At 43.2% G+C, this 21,508-nt stretch overlaps 1 long non-coding RNA gene across 2 annotated transcripts in view; it reads right to left on the reverse strand.

The window, feature by feature from the left end:
* Positions 1-11,307: 11,307 nt before the first annotated feature.
* Positions 11,308-21,508, reverse strand: part of LOC122462148 — a 93,135-nt gene continuing 82,934 nt past the window's right edge. Inside the window, exon 3 of one of the 2 annotated variants that reach the window (XR_006284525.1) lies at positions 11,308-11,584. This is a non-coding gene — a long non-coding RNA (uncharacterized LOC122462148). Of the gene's footprint in view, positions 11,588-21,508 lie in introns of both variants that reach the window. The other variant, XR_006284526.1, reaches the window with a different exon arrangement.

Here is a 21,508-nt window from a genome sequence, read left to right on the forward strand (position 1 = left end):
CCCCGTGCTTCATCAGAGAAAATGAAGATTTTCTGGATAGAAGTCAGCGTTTGGTACTGCAGGTACTGCATGCTGAAGAATCAGAGAGGGCAGTGCAGAACGGGGAAGAAAACTGGCAGCATGTGACCTCCAGAAGAAGAAAGAGGAGAACCCATGAAGCCCCAGTTCAGATAGAGATAAGAAACTGTTTTCAGGGTCTCTGCACAGATGGTGGATAATGGTTTGAAAGAGTCATCTGAGGGAAGGCATCAGAAGGAGACCCCATCAACCAGAAAGCAGGGGATGCATTGTCCTAGGGATGCGGGTCCCATGACCACCACTCCCAAGAGGAGGAGATGGGTGGTGGTGGTCCAGGACTCCCTCCTGAAGGGGGACGGAGTCATCCATTTGCTATCCAGACTGGGAAACTCGAGAACTGTGCTGCTTGCCTGGAGCTAGAATTCAGGATGTGACGGACTGTCTGCCGAGACCGATCAAGCCCTCAGACCACTACCCCTTCCTACTTATCCACGTGGGCACCAATGATACTGCCAAGAATGACCTTGAGCGGGTCACTGCAGACTGTGTGGCTCTGGGAAGAAGGATAAAGGAGTTTGAGGCGCAAGTTGTGTTCTCGTCCATCCTCCCTGTTGAAGAAAAAGGCCCAGGTAGGGACCATCAAATTGTGGAAGTAAATGCATGGTTACGCAGGTGGTGTCAGAGAGAGGGCTTTGGATTCTTTGACCATGGGATGTTGTTCCAGGAGGAAGGATTGCTAGGAATAGATGGGATCCACCTAACAAAGAGAGGGAAGAGCATCTCTGCAAGCAGGCTTGCTAACCTAGTGAGGAGGGCTTTAAACTAGGTTCGTCGGGGGATGGAGACTTAAGCCCTGAGGTAAGTGGGGAAGTGGGATATCGGGAGGAAACACAAGGAGGAGGGTGCAACAGGGGAGGCCTTCTGATTCATACTGAGAAATCAGGGCAATCGACTAGTTATTTTAGGTGCCTGTGTGACTGGAGTCCCAGGGAGCCACACTGGAGTTACTCAGTTAGGGTGAACTGTAAAGAATGGGGCAGACAATCCCCAAAACTCGTGGATATTCCAATACTTAGATTTACCAAGCCAGCACAAAACAGCTTCTATAATTACTGGTTACCCAGAAGTCAACAACATAGTTCCCTTAAAGCAACCCAATCTTAGGTGTCCACCCAGACACCCAAGTCAAATATGATGAGGAGTACTGTGTCCAGTTTTGGGCCCCCCACTACAGAAGGGATGTGGACAAATTGGAGAGCGTCCAGTGGAGGGCAACAAAAATGATTAGGGGGCTGAGGCACATGACTTATGAGGAGAGGCTGAGGGAACTGGGATTGTTTAGTCTGCAGAAGAGAAGAGTGAGGAGGGATTTGATAGCAGCTTTCAACGACCTGAAGGTGGGTTCCGAAGAGGATGAGCTAGGCTGTTCTCAGTGTTGGCAAATGACAGAATTAGGAAAAATGGTCTCAAGTTGCAGTGCGGGAGGTCAAGGTTGGACATTAGGAAAAACTATTTCACTAGGAGGGTGGTGAAGCACTGGAATGTTTACCTAGGGAGATGGTGAAATCTCCTTCCTTCGAGGTTTTTAAGGGATAGCTTGACAAAGCCCTGGCTGGCATAGGTGCTGACTCTGTGGATGCTCTGCGGCTGGAGCACCCATGGGGAAAATTTAGTGGGTGCTCTGCACCCACCGGCAGCCAGACTCCCCTCCCCCCCACCTTCCCCCTCTGCCTCCTCCCCTGAGCGCGCTGCATCCCCACTCCTCCACCTACCTCTCAGAGCTTCCTGCCTGGCTGCCACCAATAACAGCTGTTTCGCCGCTCTGGGAGGGGCGGGGAGGAGCAGAAACATGGCACACTCAGGGAAGGAGGCGGGGCCGGGGTGGGGATTTGGGGAAGGAGTCGGAGTAGGGGCAGGGAGTGGGAGGAGTTGGGGTGGGGACTTTGGGGAAGGGGTTGGAATGGGGGTGTGGGAGGGGTGGAGTCGGGGCGGGGGAAGAGAGGGGTCGAGCACCCACTGGCAGGGGCAGAAGTCAGCGTCTATGCTGGCAGGGATGAGTTAGTTGGGGTTGGTCCTGCTTTGAGCATGGGGTTGGACGAGATGACCTCCTGAGGTCTCTTCCAACTCTAATCTTCTATGATTCTATGATCTACTCCATCCCTCTGTGCTGAGGCAGGATTAAGTATACCTAGACACATGCAGTACCCACTGCTGACTTTTATTGCTTCTTATGCATCTAAGTCCAAAGGTAGACTGTTGTAGAATGCATCAAAATCCTTTTGGGAGAGCACCGATACTTTAGACCCTATGTCCAATTCCATTTTTAAGGGATTCCCATCTACCTAGAGTTCTAATTTGCTTTGGGTTGTTAAGAAGGGTCAGATGTCATTTGAAGATCATGATATTTGAATCCTTCAAGGGAAGAGGAAAAGGTGAACGGGTTGATTACCAGCCTCCTAAATTGCTTATAATAGAGAAAACTGTAGCTGAAGAGATGATCATGTTCACTTTAAATTCAGTCAAGCATCCATATCTCAGTGCAGTTGCTGTAGGAATGGTGATAAAGAAGAGCATGAAGTATGCACAGCAAGCTGTCCTCCACTTGTCACTCCTAGGATGAGAGTATGTGTTCTAAAGAACCCTTGATTCATGGCTATCTCTTACACTAAGGGAGAGCAAACTACGGCCAATGGGCTGGATCTAGCCCATCAGCGCTTTCAATCCAGCCCGCGTGGCGCAGCAGGGCTAAGCCAGGCTCCCTGCCTGCCCTGGCCCTGTGCCGCTCCCAGAAGCAGCCGGCACCACGTCCCTGAGGCCCCTGGTGGGGGGGGGGGGGCACAGCTCCCATTGGCTGGGAACAGGGATCCACTGCCAATTTGGGGGTGGTACTCGCAGGCGAGGGCAGTGTGTGGTGGAGCCACCTGCCCCCCCGCCTCCAGGAGTCACTGCTGGACATGCTGGCCACTTCTGGGAGTGGCACAGGGCCAGGGCAGGCAAGGAGCCTGCCTTAGCCCTGTTGCGTGCTGCTACCACCCCGAAGCTGCTCAAGATAAGCGGTGCCGGGCCAGATCCCACACCCCGAACCTCTCCTGCACCCCGCACCCCAATCCTGAGCCTCCTTCTGCACCGCGCACCCCTCTTGCATCCCAACCCCTTGCCCTGAGCCCCATCCTGCACCCCATGCCCCAATCTCCTGCCCTGAGTCCCCTAAACTCCTACCTTGAGCCCCCTGCCACACTCCTCCTGCACCCCAACCCCTTGCCCTGAGCCCCTTCCTGCACACCACACCCCTTCCCACACCCCGCACTCCCTCCTGCACCCTAACACTCTGACCCAGTTCTACATTCATGGCCCTGCATACAATTTCTCCACCTAGATGTGGCCCTCAGGCTAAAAAGTTTGCCCACCCCTGCCTTACACTCACCATATAGTTATGGTGAGCCAAAACATTTTTAGGAAAATCTTCAATGGAGAATTATCTTTGGAAGCTCTGTCTCGGTCCTGTATTAAGATCTGGCCTTTGACAATTCCAGAGGATCACTTTGGTTTTAGTGAAATTAAGGGAGAGGATCAAAACCAGGCTTATTAATGTGGAAAGCTTCAGCTGTAGTGGACACGGACTATTTTAAAAACCACACCTTTATCAGAATTTGAGTCTACTATTGCCACAAGTATCACATCTAAGATTACTGTAACATAGAGAGAGTAACACCTTTCTCTGTTGTTTTTAGCCAATTTACTTTGTCTGTGTGGCAGCACTTTGCAGCTAGATTTTCTCTGTTTCCCTGGTATTGTCAATCAGTTTCCTTTGTTTATGGGGAGGGGAAGGAAGAGGGGTTCACACAGCAGCAGAGAACAAAAAAAATTTTTTTAAATAGGAAAATTTGACTGTAAAACACAGAGCGATAGGGGGACACGGACAGCTGTAGTACTTGAAATTCCTTTTAACTAATTGTTTTAAAATTGACTGGATTTCAAATTAACTGTGTCCCTTTAACTATGGAAGGACTCTTGTCTTTCTATAATGAAAGATAGGAGTTTGGGTCACCAAACTGCCACCATCTGTCACAATGTCAAAATGAGTTAAGGAAACATGAATTAATCTACACTGTTTAGACGACAGTGAGACTATGTAACAATGAAAGACTCAGTTCTTTTAAATTCAGTGACCAAATTAATTTCTGCTTAGAAATTGTTTATATTCTTTTAAACACTTTTAAAAATGGAAGCTGCAGAGTTGAATAGTAATGCATGCAGGAGTCTGTTAGTATCTAGAAGATAATTTTTGTTTCTGATGAAAAAGTATAAGGAAAATAATTTTTTTAAAGATGGAAAATCCAACATTTACTTTTTTTCCCTTAGACGTTCTCCTAAGCACTGAGGATTTCCACTATGTCCCCTCCTTTATTTCCATTTACATCAACCACACATTGGGCTGAACATTTCTTCCACTAAGGATGGCAAAATATGACTCCCCATGGAGATGAGACTCCTATAGTCAACTCTACTCTCAAATGGTCTGCTTAAAGCACCTTGAGTCTCAATGGATTTGAAGAATAACTTGCTGCATGGAGAGGATGTTTCCCTCACTCTCTTGGCCCTGCCCCTCTCAGCCATATAGAGTAATGGTCCTACAAGACAGGTAGTGCAGAGCAGCTCTGAGGCAGGAGGGAGGCACATGCTGTACTGTTGCCTTTCTCTCCCGCACTGGCCCCTCAGCTCCCCTCTATGTGGTTTTGGGCTGTTCAGCTCCGTGCAATTCCCTTCTGTGGCCTCCTGCTCCCACTGTGGAATATAGGAATTGCCATATGAGTTCAGACCGATGGTCCATCTAATCAAATACCCTGTGTCTGACAGTGGCCAGGCACAGCTCATTCAATGGAATTTGCAAGAAACCTCAAAGTAACCAACTATGGAATGTTTCAGAGTAGCCGTGTTAGTCTGTATTCGCAAAAAGAAAAGGAGTACTTGTGGCACCTTTGAGACTAACAAATTTATTTGAGCATAAGCTTTCGTGAGCTACAGCTCACTTCATCGGATGCAATGGAATAACTTCCTCCATGATGCCCCCTTTCCACCCATTATGAAACAAAACCAAACATTGAAAAGAGAGCCTTCTTTTGGGTCACCCAATATGTTCTCTACTGCCCATTTATTTAGATTGTATGGTCCTCGGGACAGAGACCATGTTGTATCCCATGTTTTGTACATATCCAAGCTCTCTTGACCCTTAATACCCTCTTTGGTGCAGTTATCGATAGGCAAGTACAGCACCTCAGCAGCCTTTTGTATCCTTTGTTTATCCTTCGTCCTATGTCTCCCACAGGAAAGCAAGAGACACAAAAAGAAAGGAAAAGAAATAATAACTATCACTCCAAGCAAGGAGATTTTACATCTTGACTCACCCCTGTGGGCAAAAGACCAGGGAAGGGGTCGGGGGTGTCTCTCGAATTGAGAAACCGTTAATATGGGTGGCCAGGAGATGGCGCCTGAACAACGGTTATCAAAGAAAGTCTCCAGCTATGGCCTTCTGATAAAGCTTTAGCTGTGTGCCAGATTCTGCTTTCAGTTCCACCGGTGTAAACATGGAGTAATCCCACTGAATACATCGGAGGCACTCTGGATTTATACCTGTTTAACTGAGGTCAGAATCTGGCCCACCAAACATATGTATCTATGATTTGCCATGGACGGAGTTTGGCTCATCTCCTACGAAGCTTATGTTTTAGTTCTGCGGGTAGAGCAGAGCTGAATGTGCTGAAGGTTAAACAGAACTATAAAGTTCAAGCAAAGAAAATAATTTCTGGACAATTATGTATATTCATCAATGTTAAATTTATCGGCCTGTTAACAGTTGTTAAAATGTATACAAGTTATGTATATGGCATTTTCTGTATATGCCTGCCCAATGAACGCCACTTGAAATCTACTATTATAATCTTTATTCTCTAATATAGCTTGTGGAAAGCTTTTTCCTTGGGACTATAAAGGTTCCATCCATGTATCCATGGGCCAATGTTTGCATTATTTACTTGCAAGAAAGGATAACTGAATAAAAAAATTAATTCAGAACTAAATAATCACACACTTAGCAAATAAATGCTCCTTTGTCTATCTAAGATGACTGGAAAATGTGCCATACATTGTTCAAAACCTGCTGCTGGATACCTTTTTAGGGAAATGAATGTGTTAATGTCAGCCACTGGTTTAATAATAATGTGTATTCCTTATAAAGTTAATCATTTGATTACTGTGTTCAGATTTATATTAACCCAAAAGGGAAAATATTTTTATTAACACTTATTACGGTAGCACCTAAGTGCCCCCAATTGAGATTGGAGTCATAGTGTGCTAGGCACTGTACAAACAAACACATAGTAACAGACAGTCACTGCCCCCTAAGAGCTTACAATCTAAATAGACAAGACAGACAATGAATGGGAGACAGGTATGATTATCCTCATTTTACATCAGGGGAACTACGGCACAGAGGGCCAAATTTAAAAGTATTTAGGTGTCTAAAGATGTAGCTAGAACACTCAGTAGGATTTCCAAAAGCGCCTAAGTGCCTCACTCCTATTGGTTAGGCACCTATGCACTTTTAAAAATCCCACGGGGTGTCTAACTGCATCTTTAGGCACATAAATACTTTTAAAAATCTGGCCCAGAGAAACCGAGTTGCTCAAGGTCACACAGAAAATATGTAGCAGAACTGGGAACTGACCCAGGATTTCCTTAGTCTCGGTCTGCTACCATGAGTGTCTTTTTCCTCTCAATCCCCCAGCTGTGATTCTGCTGCTCAATGTCAACATGCAATAGCTGCACTGACTCCTAGCCATTTTCTGCTTGATCCCATCACTGAACTTGTCTCCACAAATGTAAAATATATTGTCACGAGAGGATAGACGACAATCACCTAAGGCCTTGAGTGTGGGTTCTTTCCATTGTCTGCAGCAGCGAGACAGTCACAGTGGTTATCAGGAGAGAAGGCAAAACCCAGCACACACAGCACATGGGTGAGACAGCTGGCTCTGGTATCACAGATGTTTGTTCTTACATAGCTTCCCTCCCTCAAGAGAAGGATCTGTTTACCGGGCAGCTGTGAAAGTTTGACAGAGGTATATCACTTCAAGGCATGCACCGCCCCATAAAAAATTTCAGAAAATTAGTGGTACACGTGCATTATCCAAAACAGCTAACCAAATCTATAGCACCCATTCAGGAATGGCTTTGATGACGCCCATGCAGCACCCCTTTGCTGCTACATGAGCCTTATGAGACAAAACAGTGTTAACTGGGGGTGGGAAAAAGAAAAATGATGGGCTTCCCCTCCCCACAACTGAAAGAAGCATACAGTACAATGATACAATACATTGTCACTGATATGCCTGTGGAAATGTATGGTGGTAGGGTAGATAGTCTCTTGTACATATTTTAATGCAAAGTATGTATTTTCGAAAAAACAATTAAGGAGGATGATTTCAATGAGGTATATTCCCTAATGGCAACTCACAGCCACAAGAGTGCATCCTTGTATTTTGGACTAAACATGCCACATCATACTGCAGTGGCAAGATATAAATATCGTTAAATCCATTGGAAAATGTATTCCAGTCCCAGCACCATCCTGTTTCCAGTTTTAGCCTTTTAACACTGGTGAATGCTAGTTTGCTGGTGATCAATTTCAAGCATTTCCCAATTTGATTTTATAGTTTGTTCACAGCATAACAAGCGGAATTAGTAAAATGCCCATTAACCAGGTCTATGGTAGATATCATCCCTTTTGTGCATGAATGTGCTGTACTAAATTATGTTCAGAAGTAACATCTCCAAAAGTGAGGTTGCAACCCTGTCCAATCAGATTTTCTGGTGCTGAAGTCTCATTCCCAAAAGAATGACATCTAAGGCATGCTATTTGTAAAAAAGAGAAGACTGCCTGGCAGGGTTGTAATCCAACTGAGTCTTTGGAGTGATGTTTTTAAGGTTTTTAAGGTCAGGCTTGACAAAGCCTTGGCTGGGATGATTTGATTGGGGATTGGTCCTGCTTTGAGCAGGGGGTTGGACTAGATGACCTCCTGAGGTCCCTTCCAACCCTGATATTCTATGATTCTATGATTCTATGTTGTCAATATCATGAAATGACAATATTAAAGAGCAATAACAATAATCATTTGCAAATACCCAGTGCCTCTCAACAGAAGATCTCAAAGCATTTTATAATAATGGAAATTAATGAGACAATTACTAATACCTTATGGGTCAAATCCTCAGGTTCTTACTCAATTTTAAGCAAATTCACATGAATTAATATTCTGAGCTTCCCCCTTCCCCATAAATACATCTGATTTCCCCATTCACACCTGCTTCCTGGCCATGCCAAATTTGTCTGGGCACAGAGTCAGGACTTTGAGAAGGAAGATGGTCTGACCATCTAGAAAGCTGTATTTCTCTTTTTTAATCAAAACCCCACCTCCCAATCAAGGAGGATATTCCCAACAGGACCTTAAGCCCATCCCATTTATTCCTTAGCAGGCATACAGCACTAGTACAGGGCTCACGCTGGAACATGAATACCACCTTTTTATACATGGCCAGTTTGGGGCTACTTTCAAAGCCATACAATTATTCCTTCCTCCTCTGTAGAGATATGGGTGTCACCCTCTGAATCTCCATGATGTTCTCAATTCCTGCCTCCCTGGAAGTGAGAGAACACAGATTCCCAACAAGCCTGTTTAAGATACAAGTGCTAATGTAGCTCTAAAGTAAGTAGACAGTTTCTTTCAATTGTCTTTCATGAAATAACAGAGGTTTATATTATTTTGATATGCATCTTGACCACATCATTAGATAATTTATTAGGTATAGCAACTGATTTACTGGGGCGTCTGTGTGGTCTGACTCTAGAGAACAGGTCGAAGGGCTCGGCATAAGGAAACCTGGGTTCTTTTGTCCTTGGGCAGGCCACGTCACCTCCATGTGCCAGTTTTCCCTCCTGCCCTTTGTCTGCTTTGTCTATTTAGCCTTTAAGCTCTTCAGGACATGACCTGTTTTTACTAGAAGTATGTATACAATCTCGGTTGGGGCCTCCAGACACTACCATAACACAAATTATAAGAGTTAAGCTACAAAAATAATAGATTTGATCTACTTCAAGGTTTTGCATCCTATTCATTCTACCAGGTTACAGAGACGAAAAAAGCATTGTCAAAGGACATGTTAAGAGCACCCTTGACTTGAATTCAGATAAACTGATCATGGGCCATAGACCCTATATTCAGCACTATACCTCCAGCACTGGTAATAACATACAGCCCCTGGGTGGGAGTGGGGGTAAGCATACAGCCACACAGTCTACAGAATGGCCTTTTCGTGATTGAGAGGGGAGCAAGGGAAATTGGGGAAGACTTGGAATGAGGTTTATGGGAAGACTGTCTATTTTTCTGAACGACTGGAGGGTTAGTGAGATCACTGTTCCAATATGTTCCAGCACTGGCCTGCTGAGCACCATCACATCATTTCCTGTAGCAGGCTGTAAAGTACAGCTCTACTTCAAAAGTGGCACCTTCCTCCTCAGTAAGTCTGTTCCCAGTTATCAAATAGGACATCTGTTCATGTTATTGACAGAAATATTTGTTTACTCTTGGCACTCCAGAGGCATTTCTGCTCTGATGGATGGACGTGTCAACAACGATCATCTAAGTTCCCATTGCAGAATCTTTACTGTTGTTGATGGGTGAGGCAAAAAGAAACCAGCATGAACTTTAGATCCCAGAATCAATTTGCAGGGCTGGCAGTTAGAAAAAACACCTGTTTACTTGGAATCTGAGCTGATTTGATCTGGAGTCACAGAGATGACAAGCATGGAAACCCACAATGACATTTTTGCAGTCACTTTGCACTTCTACACAATTTCCCTCCTCAGATCACCTTGGGGTGGCATGATGTTCTTCTGTAATAGAATACATTCTTGCTACACATTCTGTGGGTCAGACACTGCCACCGCTGGCATTCATGTTAAAACTCCCATTGACTTTAGTGGTACAGGATTTGGCCTTATATGCATTCTTGAAGACCACCTGGAAACATCAGATGATGCACAGCTGCCAGCTGACATAGCCATGTGGAGCATATTACCCCTCTTTGCTAAAACCTACTGCTTCTGCCTCCCTTACTTGTTGAGTAGTCTCACTGATTTCAAAGGGAGTACTCAAGGAGTAAAGCATTACTCCATGTAAATAAAGGTGGCAGAAGTGGGCCATTTTAAAGTGATTTGGTCATTCAATTCCCCTAAATTTCTAATAGGTGGCTTTGAAAATCTCCACTTAATCTACTATTGCTGGACTGAAAAATCAATGGGAGTTGCATGCTGATTTGAAAGAAAGACTGTGAGATCCACTGGCATTTCAGTGTCTGGTGAGTAGCTTTAGCCTGATATGGATGAAAAAAATATCCATTCCCACTCTTTTAATTTCTGATACAGTGCTTTGCATAACACTGCACCAGGTTAAACAGGACCATGCAGTGACATAACCTAACACCAGGCAATACACCACCTTCATGGAAGATATAAAGAAGGGTTTTTCAGCATTCAGACAAGTTACCTGAAGCCACTGTAGTATGCAGACAAGCCATCTACTCTGCAATACAACAGACAGCTTTCACAATGGGTTTTTTTTGACATTTTAAAAAAAACTATCCCTGAGCATAACCAGGCTTTACGAAAGGTCTTTCCGCTGTTGCATCTGCTTAGCTTTCCTCTTCAGCCAGCATGGGGAAGCCCACAGAGACTAGCATCGGTATGGTACAGTATGGAGCTGTGAGAGAATGGCCCTAGATCCCCAGTTTCACAATGTTGTGTCTCTCCCAAAATTAAATGAGCAAATCCAGCCACAAAATATGCCTGGCCTGTAGGGGCTCAGGAATGATGTTATTCAACCTGGTATCTGAAGGTCACGCTAGATTCTTTCTGCCCCATATTTCCTTTATACTAGCAGAATGGGTTTAAAAGCATACACCACCAAGTTGTCACTGAATATTTTAAATTCAGAAGATTTCCCTTTCCCCAAACTCCACCCCCTTCGTCCCTGCTTCCCCTCCCTCCCCAGACTTGTACAAAATATAAATATAAGGAGTCTATGACCTGAAGAAATTTACAGTCTAAAGCACAGTCACAGATAAGACTAAAAACACTGGAAGAGCCGGAGGATGGTGCCAACTCAGATTTTCTTTTCTGGAGAGGGCTTTATATTAAACATGTTTCAACAATATTTTCCAAATACTTTTTCTTGCCTGATTTTGTTTAGTCCCAGCCTTTCTTCCTCCCCTCTGTTTCTTTGGTCTCTTTTTTCCTTCTCTTCCTTTTTCCTCCTCGCTTTGTCCCAGATTTATTCCTGTGTTACACCTTTCCCCTTCTCAAGGTGTACAATGAGTTTCCCATCAATGAAATGAAGGAGTCCTTAATGCAACTAAGTTTAACCATGTATACATACACTGCCCTGAACACTGTCAAACAGCTGTACTCTTCTAAATGATGAAGGGAACCACATTCCAGCTGTAATCCTGGATGCTGCTTTAAAAACAAACAAACAAAACAGGACTTCTTCAGAATAGGAGGGGACTATAACATTTGTTACAAAATAAAAGAACAGGAAGGCAACCTAGTAAGTTTAGGGTACGAACACTTCAGACACTCAGCGTAATTTCGTTGTTTATCATAGAGACGAGGGAGTTAATTTATGCTACAAGTTGTATGAGTTAAAAAAACAGTGAGGCAACTGTAGAACATAAAGTGGGTTCCATCTATGTAACACATGAGCTTTCCTACTGCTTGGCTGTTCTCGCACTGAAATGTCAATCTACGACTGTTTTAATAATAGACTTCCCACCATTTTTCAGCTTTGTCTCACGTCACTAAAGATTCTTAAATATCAAAGAGGTGATAGATATAAGAGAAGTTCTGGAACAATTTTTGCGTGAATATGCTTTCTCTTAAAAGTGGAAAGGAACATTTGTTGTTATTCATTATACCTCAGGGACCTGGAAAAAACATCCGGCTACTTCTCTGTTATATTTAGTAATATGCTTGTTCTATCTTATAAACACTTTCTGATGTTTAAACATAGTGTGCCAAAGGTTCGCCAGGAAGTGGCATTTTACAGAACTGCATTTGCCCCAGTGAGTGTTGCAACAGCCAGGATATAGCTGGAACATAGGAATGCCCCAGTCTTACTTTCTCTTGTCCTCTGCAGCATACCCACAGCACTGGGGGCTCTTGTGAGGGAGAGGGGTACAGGGTTGGCTCTGTGCTTCTCAGAGAGTCTCTTGCCCTGGGATAGGTCTTTGCAGCCCATTTGCACTGGCATAGCTCATGCAGAGCAGCAGTGAATTCCCCTTAGGCTTTGTCTATACTGGCAACTGAAGGACTGTTTGTCTTCCAGAGGTGTTAGTCCCCCCTCCCCCCAGCTCTCCTGCCGACAAAGCTAATGCTGCTCCTTGGGGGTGGAACTTTTTTGCCGGTGGGAGAGCTCTCTTCTGGCGACAAACAGCGGCTACACTGGGTGCCTTTTAGCAGAACGGCTGTAATGGCACAGCTGTGTCCCTAAAAGCTGCCTAGTGTAGACATAGCCTTAGAGTGGGAGAAAGAGGCAAAGCAGGCAAAGCAACTAACAAAGGGCTTTAAGAGTAAGGCCCAAGTTCTGCTGTGTTACCCTGATCTAAATCTACAGTAACCCCATTAAATCACTGCCAAAGGTAATGTAGACATCCATTGAAGAATTTGGCCTTATGGTCCGCATTGTGTTCTTCATTCTGGTTCTGCATTTTCAATTAAATCTTATTTCTGAGAAGGAAGGATGAAAAGCTGTTTAATTTCCAGTATAGCATTTTTGACAGATAGAAATAATGGGCCCCAGTCATCTTCCACTGAAGTCTTTGGGAGTTTTGCCACCGACTTGAATGGGAGAAGGATTGGGCTCATTTTACACTAACATCAAATGAATAGTAATCAGCCCAAATGTGTTACCAAACTATCTCTGTTATTTAGCACCTAGAACAATGTATTTTCAGCTTTAACTCCACTGTGAAATTGTCTACTGTACCTACACTAACTATAAATTATTCTAAAATGAATTAAATTAGATGTCTTTTCATCAAATTATAATTAATGTAAAAAATTCTGACATAACATTTTAATGGAAAGAACTATCAAAACATTGTAAACCTGCCATTATAATTAGTAATTAATCAAACAGCTGGGCCATTAAACCAAACTCTTTCCTCTTCAGTGTAACAAAAGTTACAGCCAAACTGCAATAAAAGCGTTAACTCTCTGTGGTTAAACTGCAGATATTTCTTATCGGGATTAGGACAACTGGCAGATCTCATTTTCCATGGTCTTTAGTTTTGCTGGAGCTGTGATAAATGAATTGCAGTGAATTTGGCTGATGTGTCAGTCAGCGCACAGGTGCTGCTAATATTCTGCCCACCTGAGCTACAATGATAAAAACTTTAAGAATCAGCTTTACACGTCATACAGCGTGTGAGAGTTTTAAAGGAACCCTTTTTAGCTCAAAGATGAGCTGATGTGAGACTGGAAAGCTGCAGCAGCACATTTATCATTAGTTATTTGTAGTACAGTAGTACCTAGATGCCTCAGCTGAGATCATAGCCCCATTGTGCTGGGCACTGGTCTGATAATTAGTAAGAGAGGACTCCCTGCCTCAGGAAGTTTACAACCTAAATAGACAAAACATAGGAGGGGAAACAGGCATAGAGGGAAATTGACTTGCCCAGGGTCACACTCCAGGTCCATGGCCCAGCTGTAGTAGAATCCAGGTTTCCTGTCTCGCTGTCCAGTGCTCTATCCTCTAGGCCAGAGGTTCTCCAGCAGGGGTACATATATCCCTGGGGGTATGCAGAGGTCTTCCGGGGGTACATCAATTCAATTTGCCTAGTTTTACAACAGGCTACATTAAAAGCACTAGCGAAGTCCGTACAAACTAAAATTTTATACAGACAATGACTTGTTGGTACTGCTCTATATAACATACACTGAAACATAAGTACAATATTTATATTTCAATTGATTTATTTTATAAGTATATGGTAAAAATGAGAAAGTAAGCCATTTTTCAGTACCAGTGTGCTGTGACATTTTTGTATTTTTATGTCTGATTTTGTAAGCAAGTAGCTTTTAAGTGAGGTGAAACTTGGGGTATGCAAGATAAATCAGACTCCCGAAAGGGGTACAGTAGTCTGGAAAGGTTGAGAGCCACTGTCTCCCATGATACCTTGGGAATTTGTAGTAGGGTTTTTCTAGGCTAGAAATGTGTTTTGTCCATAGCACTCGGTACCTGCCTCTCTGCTCATACTCTCCTTCCAGGTGTGCAAACTTTTAAAGCTTTGCATCAGTGATGCACTGGAATACTCTCGAACACCAAATATATGGTAGAAAGTTGTGTTAGTGCAGTTTCATGCAGAAAGGCAAATAGTGATGGGGCAAAAACAATAGCTTCATCTCCCACGTAAGGCCCCCATTCATCAGTCCACTCATTCTCAGCAAAGCACTTAGGCATAACTTGAGTCATGTGCTTATAGTAACGCATGTGCTTAAGTGCTTTGATGAATTGGGGTCTAAATTCAGAGGCTGTTCCCCCAATGTACTGTAATTACCATGCTACGTCCAGTACATTTCTACTGTTTGGGTCACTTCTGCAATTTAATCTGCATCATCTCCTTGGGGCTGAATATCCCTCATCACTGCTGTGCTGATCCACAATGCCATTTCCAGTATGCTGTACTCTTTCTTTCTTTCCTTCCTTGGGTGGCTCTTGAGAATTTAGCTCTTGTTTTTCTATGGGTGCAGGAATATTTCTGCCATACAGATGATCTGCATTGCACACTACGGTTTTGAAATTCTTTGACTGTGTTAGTTTATATTGTGCTTATCATTGTGGTATCTCAACAACTTCCTTCACATCTGGACTGTAATACCATGACATACACAGGACATAGGAAGTGTAACCCATCTGAGTGATATATACATATTTTTTCATTTGTAAATAGCCCATTGTATTATGAACCCTCTAAAAGAGATCTTTTTGTGTTCCGGAAGGGCTGAGTACACATGGCCATGGTTGCCTTAACTCAATGTTTCTTTGCATTTGTAGGATTATACATCACTTATAATATCATGTCAGTATAAATTTTAGTTTTTAATTCCCTTTGTTCTTTAAAAGCAGCATAATGTGGGTTGAAATCCTTTCATTTTCCCTGTAACAACAATTCCACGGAAAGCTGTTGCATGTACTGTTGTTATGTCATATTGAATTATCATCAGCAGGTCTCTCCTGACTTGCATTAAAGTCATTTTCCCATTGTAATCTTATATAATGGCCTCATAATGACATTCTAATAGACATCCAACCTCAGACTGTTTTTCAACTTTATAATCTTTTCTTGGTATGCACATTATAACAGAATCATCAAGGGGTTTTCAGAGGGTTCCTTCCAAATTGTTTTGCCGTGATAATGGGGTCTCTATATGCTTGCATTGACATTCAGAGATCATCGAGACAATGTTATAGAAACAGATTTAATATCATTAAGAAGTTGCGTACTGAGTAGCTGGTGAGATTTTCAGACCGGGGCCCAATCCTGAGCGGAAATCCAAAAGAAGTTGTGGGTGCTCATGACCTTTCAAGCTCAGCTCCTTAATGATCTCAGGCAGTTCATTTTAAAGAGAAAACAATCTTCTATCTATTTGAGTTATGGCTACAGGATTCCAAACTAGTGTTAATCCACCATTAAAGAGAATTTTCCTCGGGGAAGATATGCATCCTCTCCTGAAGTTAAATATGTCCCATCATAGAGACTACATTGTATGTGACATAATGAAATGTGTATATTTAGTTAATTGCTACCTGAAGAGCAGATTGCCAGATTCCTCATGAAGAGTTCATATGAGCTAATACTCTGGCACAAATAAAGGGTACTGAGTTGAAAGAGTATAAACGTAATCCAGTATGTTAGGAAAAACAGAGAAATGAATAGTGACTAGTGTCAGTCACCAGAGAGTGACTCACAGTTATATGCTTGGGCTCACACAAAGGTGTCAGTTGAATCAGAAACAGTATGATCCAAGTACTCCCCTACACTGAACACTGAAGTCAAGAGAAAGAGCTACATTTTGCAGAGTTCATTATAAATCTTCTCCTATTAAGTTTATATTGTTCTTTAAATTATATGTTATGTAAGAGGATTTCCTAATCGACAAACAAGTGTTTCAGTCCCCATCTTGAAAACAGGGATAATACTTCTCTACTTCAGACAGGTGTTTGTGAGGATCAGGTAACTAATGTTTGTAAATCACTTTGCAGAGATGTAAAGTGATTTATATATACTTCATCATCATCATCATCATCCATTCGGATTTATCCCTAGCTGCTGCTCCTGGTGTATAAAGTGCATCTGATCCTTCCATATCGTACTTAATAGGAGAAAAAATACAGAACGAATATCCAGTCACATGTCTAACCTTCTCTTAAAAATCTCCAAAGATGGAGATTCCACAACTTCCCTAGGCAATATATTCCTAGTACTTAACTAACCTGACAGTTAGGAAGTTTTTCCTAATGTCCAACCTAAACCACCCTTGCTACAATTTAAGCCCATTGCTTCTAGTCCTATCCTCAGAGGCTAACGAGGACAATTTTTCTCCCTCCTCCTTGTAATAACCTTTTATGTACTTGAAAACTGTTGTCGTGTCCCCTCCCAAGTCTTCTCTTCTCCAGACTGAACAAACCCAATTTTTTCAGTCTTCTCTCATAGGTCGTGAAACATAGAACAAAAAATAGCTACACAAGGTGGCATTCACTACTGTGAGCTACACCCTTTTTAAACAGCCACAATATTAGATCGTAGCTTGTCAGGGATCGATGTCAGCATAGGCTCCTGAGCCCTACTCATTTCCAAGATAGCTCAGAGATGCAGAGGAAAGAGTTAGAACATACGAATGGCCATACTGGGTCAGACCAATGGTCCATCTAGCCCAGTCTCCTGTCTTCTGACAGTGGCCAGATGCTTCATAGAGAATGAACAGAAAGGGCAATTTATTGGGTGATCCATCCCCTGTCATCCCGTCCCAGTTTCTGACAGTCAGAAGTTTACAGAGGACATGGGTTTGCATCCCTGACCATCTTGGTTAATAGCCATTGATGGACCTATCCTCCATGAATTTATCTAATTCTTTTTTGAACCCAGTCATACATTTGGCCTTTACAACATCCCCTGACAATGAGTTCCACAGGTTGACTGTGTATTGTGCGAAGAAGTACTTCCCTTTGGTTGTTTTAAACCTACTGTCTATTAAGAGTTAGTGTTGTTTAGAGCAGCATTCATTCCCACGAAGGAATCTACCAGGCTAGAAAGTGAGCATGCCATGTAGAGCATCTATTCCCTGGCTCCCTTCTGCCATAGAGCAGCCCCTTCTAAACTGCAGATCCTAACTACTTGGTATGTCTGTGAAGAGGCTTTTATGACGAGGGGTGGGGGGGAGGGAAGGGACAACATACCACAGAACTGCTCCTCCCCACTTCCATAGTGCCCTACTCAGTTCTCCCTGCTTTTGCTCTCCTCCAGCTGTGTAAGTGAAGGGGCAGCATCAAGCCTTTGATATTTAAGCCTCATTCACAAAGCTGAGAGATTTCTAGAAGAGGGGGAGAAGGATCTTGACATTACCCTGAAATGTTACATCAGTACGTAACACAATTTAAAATATTAGTCTTTACTCTTTAATAGTCTTAATAATAAGGTTAATGGACTCTAAGACCAGAAGGGACCTTTGTCTGGTCTGACTTCCTGAATAATACAGCCATAGAATTCCAACTAGTGATTCATGTGTGGAGCCCAGTAATTTGCTGAAGCCCATCATCTCATGGCCTTCTCTCTCATTCTCTACCCTTCATTGTGTCCCTTACTCTTTGGTTCTAGTCTCACAAAACGAAAAAAGAAAAGGCTGCTGTTTTATTCCTGTCTCTAGAATACCTACCAAGCTCATACACACATGTACATAAAGCCACAAGAGGAATAAGATGTTCCTCAGAAGTCCATGGGCCTATGTACTCCCCTTTGTTTGCATATATTGCCAGTTGAGTGGAGTCTGAAATTCATTTGGTGGTTTTCTATATGACTTATCTTGTCTCTCTTGAACCCACATGGCCAATGTGGTTCTGCTACAGAAATTCAACAGGAATTCCTTGCACCTGACTTCCATCAGCAGGCTCTTCACATGCTTATCTTCTAGCACTGTACTTCCAAGTCCTTCCTCAAAAGTTCATACTTTTCTCTCTCACACTTCCTGTGTTATTTCAGCTTTGGCTTTCCGTGACCAAGAAAAGCAGCTGCCAGTGGTAACAGATAAGTGGAAACTGCTTGGCTAGAAAAACCAGCCTCTTTTTAGTTCTTTCTTGAGTCTGCTTTAGCTACAAAGATCTCCAGTAGGACTTTCCTACTGCTTCTTTTCCCTCTGCAACAGGCTAAAGAGGTGAGATTTCTGTCTTGGTTCAATCCTTATTTTTTTCTAAAGTTTAAAACCCTTGTCAGGACTGTTAGTATTCCTTCAGGATTCCAATCATATTGAACCTGGGCCTGGGCCATGGTGAAGGCTGGTTAGTAAATATCCTGAAGTTTGCACCTTCACTTCCTATCTCTCTGGCTGTCATCTACTCAAATCCTTAAAGTTACAAATTAAATTTCCTTGGCAGGAGATCATGGACTGTTTTTCATACTTCTTTCATCCATTTTCTATACTTCTGCATGGGAAATTACCCTTTGCTTTTCCACCATCACTTCCATCTCATGCAGTCTAACATGTTTCCAGGCACTGCTATTTTCTTATCATCACAGAGCCAAACTCTAAAGCAGTTCTTATTCAGTCAAACTCTGGTCTGAGTCCTTACTGAGGTGATGGGACTCAATAAGAACTGAACAAGGGCTTCCGAGTTTGGAGAGCACTGGATAACTTCTCCCCATTGCACTTAGTTCTCATTTCTCAGTGCTTCTGTGACTATTCCTTTGACAACATCCTTCCTGTACCCACTGAACTTTGCTGCCATGTAGTCTACTTTTCTGATGCCCTTATGTGCCACTTGGTTTTTCCATCATTGTAGCTATTTAGTATCATCACAACGGTAAGTACAGTACCATAGCACACAGAGAAAGAGATCATCTCTGAATCCTGGCTTCCTCAAATGTTCTTCCTTCCTTCCATACCCATTTATTTGTTTTTCAAAGGAACAGTTAAAGGAAAGTAGACAGCTGAGTAAGCAGCTATTTACACAAAATATACTAGACCTTTTTCTCAACTTTTTTTTGCTGGACATGGACACTGAACGGTCTTTGAAAGTGAATTAGCATAAACCAAATTAAGGCTGTTTCAATTCTGAACGAGGGCTTCACAAAGGGGTTTAATGCAGTTTAACTAATTTACTTCAAATCCATATCATTAGTTAATTCAGATTAACTTTCCTGGATGTCCCTGTGTAGACAAACCTTTAGTCTACTTTTCCTCAGTCACTATCGACTATGGAGCTCTGCTTTATTCCTTTCATGCCCTGGAGGCCATACATCTTGTGTGACTATAACATTCTACAATATTGCTTCTATAATCTGGATTTCATTCTCTGCTCTGTTAAATATTCCCTCTAGCAAGTCACTTAGCCTCCCTGTGTTTCAGCTCTGCATCTGTACAATGGGGATAAGAACACTTCTGTACCTTATAGGAGTGTTACTCAATAACTTAATTAATGTGTCTGAGGTGCTCAGATTCTTTGGTGGTAGAAGCAATATAGATAAGTAGGTAGATAGATAACCTTATGCTCCTTGAATGGGGCAAGGGCATGACCTTTGCCCTGTTGCGCCTCCACGGCAGGGCCAGCACTGGGAGGAGACAGTGCATGCTACAGCCTTTGGACAGGGGTAGCAGTTGTGCTTTTGCACGAGCCTCTGTAACACCAGTGGGAGTCTGCCTTCATCCTCTGAAGGCAGAATACCTCCAGGAACTGCCACCGATGTGGTAACTCACCCTGCACAGCTGTGGCTTCTAAAACCATGGCTGCAGATGCAAAGAAATAACAGTAGTTGAGCCTATGGACAATCCCACGTTTGTAGATTGCTGAGGAGCATCTTTAGTTCTTGAGCCCTGAACATGTGTGGTTATGTGACAGGTAACTGTTTACAAATGGAATTAAAAACTCTCCTCTCCTTCAACTATACCACTACAAACTGTGACCTCAGAGGGGGTCTCCAGCTACACAAGATCAGGCCTGGTCAGTACCTGGATAGGAGATATCAAAACAAAACCTGGGATCCTGGAAGATGGTCCCAAGTAGTAACAAACAAAACCAAGTAAATTACCAAGCAAAATTCTGTGGGACAGGCAAGGATAGAATCCAATTTTCTAGGGCAGCAATTTAGTACCTAAAACCATGAGACCATCCTTTCTTTTCCTGCAGTCCGCTGCCTTCTTCACCACACTCCTTCCAGCTTTCTCAACAAATGAGGTAGGATCCTATAGACAAAAGTTTCACTAAATGCACAATCCTGAGTCATTCTCTGGGTACCATCCATACTGTGCATTGAGTGAGGCAATGGAAAAATAGCATGTGGTCATGTAATTAAAGACTGTATAATAATGTTTATGCACAAGGGGATGAAATTAAAGGCTGCACGAATTAAGGAAACTAATTCTGGTATTTGCTGACTTTTGAGTGCTTTACTTTGCAACACTTACATTTTTTTAAACACTTTTTAGTATTATTTCCTGGATTTTTACAAAAGCAAGCTGAAAAAAATCCTAGAAATTCTATCATGTAGCATCATACTGACACATACACAGATCAGCAGCAGGATTGGAACCCTTCAATCCACAACACAGGCTTCTCCCACTTAAGCTAATGGAGTAACTAATAGAAGTAGTAGGTTGTCATCCTCTATGTGGCCAACCACTAGAGTGGGTTTCACGTTATTTGTTGACAGAAGAGGAAGGTTGAGACGTGGGAATCTTAGGTTCAATTCCATGTTCTGCAGGGAGAACACACTGCAGTGGTCACAGACCTTTCTGCCTCTGTTTTCGCCCTTTCTGCCCGTGTCCTCTCCAGCCTGTCCGTGTGCCAGTCTTTCCTCTCTCACATCCCTAGCTCTTCAGCCCAGTCCCTTCCGCTCCAGGTCTTTGTCCCAGTCTCCCCTTCTAGCTCCTTGTCTGAGCCACAGTCTTCCCCCCACCCAGGCTCTGGGTCACATTCTCCCTCCTTAGACTCCTCATCCCAGTGTCACCACCCTGAGCTGTCAGTCCCAGTCTCCTTGCTTCCCCCATGCTGCCCTGTCCAGCTTTTGCACCCTCTGCATTTCAATCAGTCTGTTTCTTCCTCCTCCTCCATGGTGTCTGGGCACCAGAAGGGGGGCCACTGAGAGCACAGGAGAGACCACTTGCCTG

Source organism: Chelonia mydas, chromosome 10 (assembly GCF_015237465.2).
Source record: "Chelonia mydas isolate rCheMyd1 chromosome 10, rCheMyd1.pri.v2, whole genome shotgun sequence".
Lineage (NCBI taxonomy): Eukaryota > Metazoa > Chordata > Testudines > Cheloniidae > Chelonia > Chelonia mydas.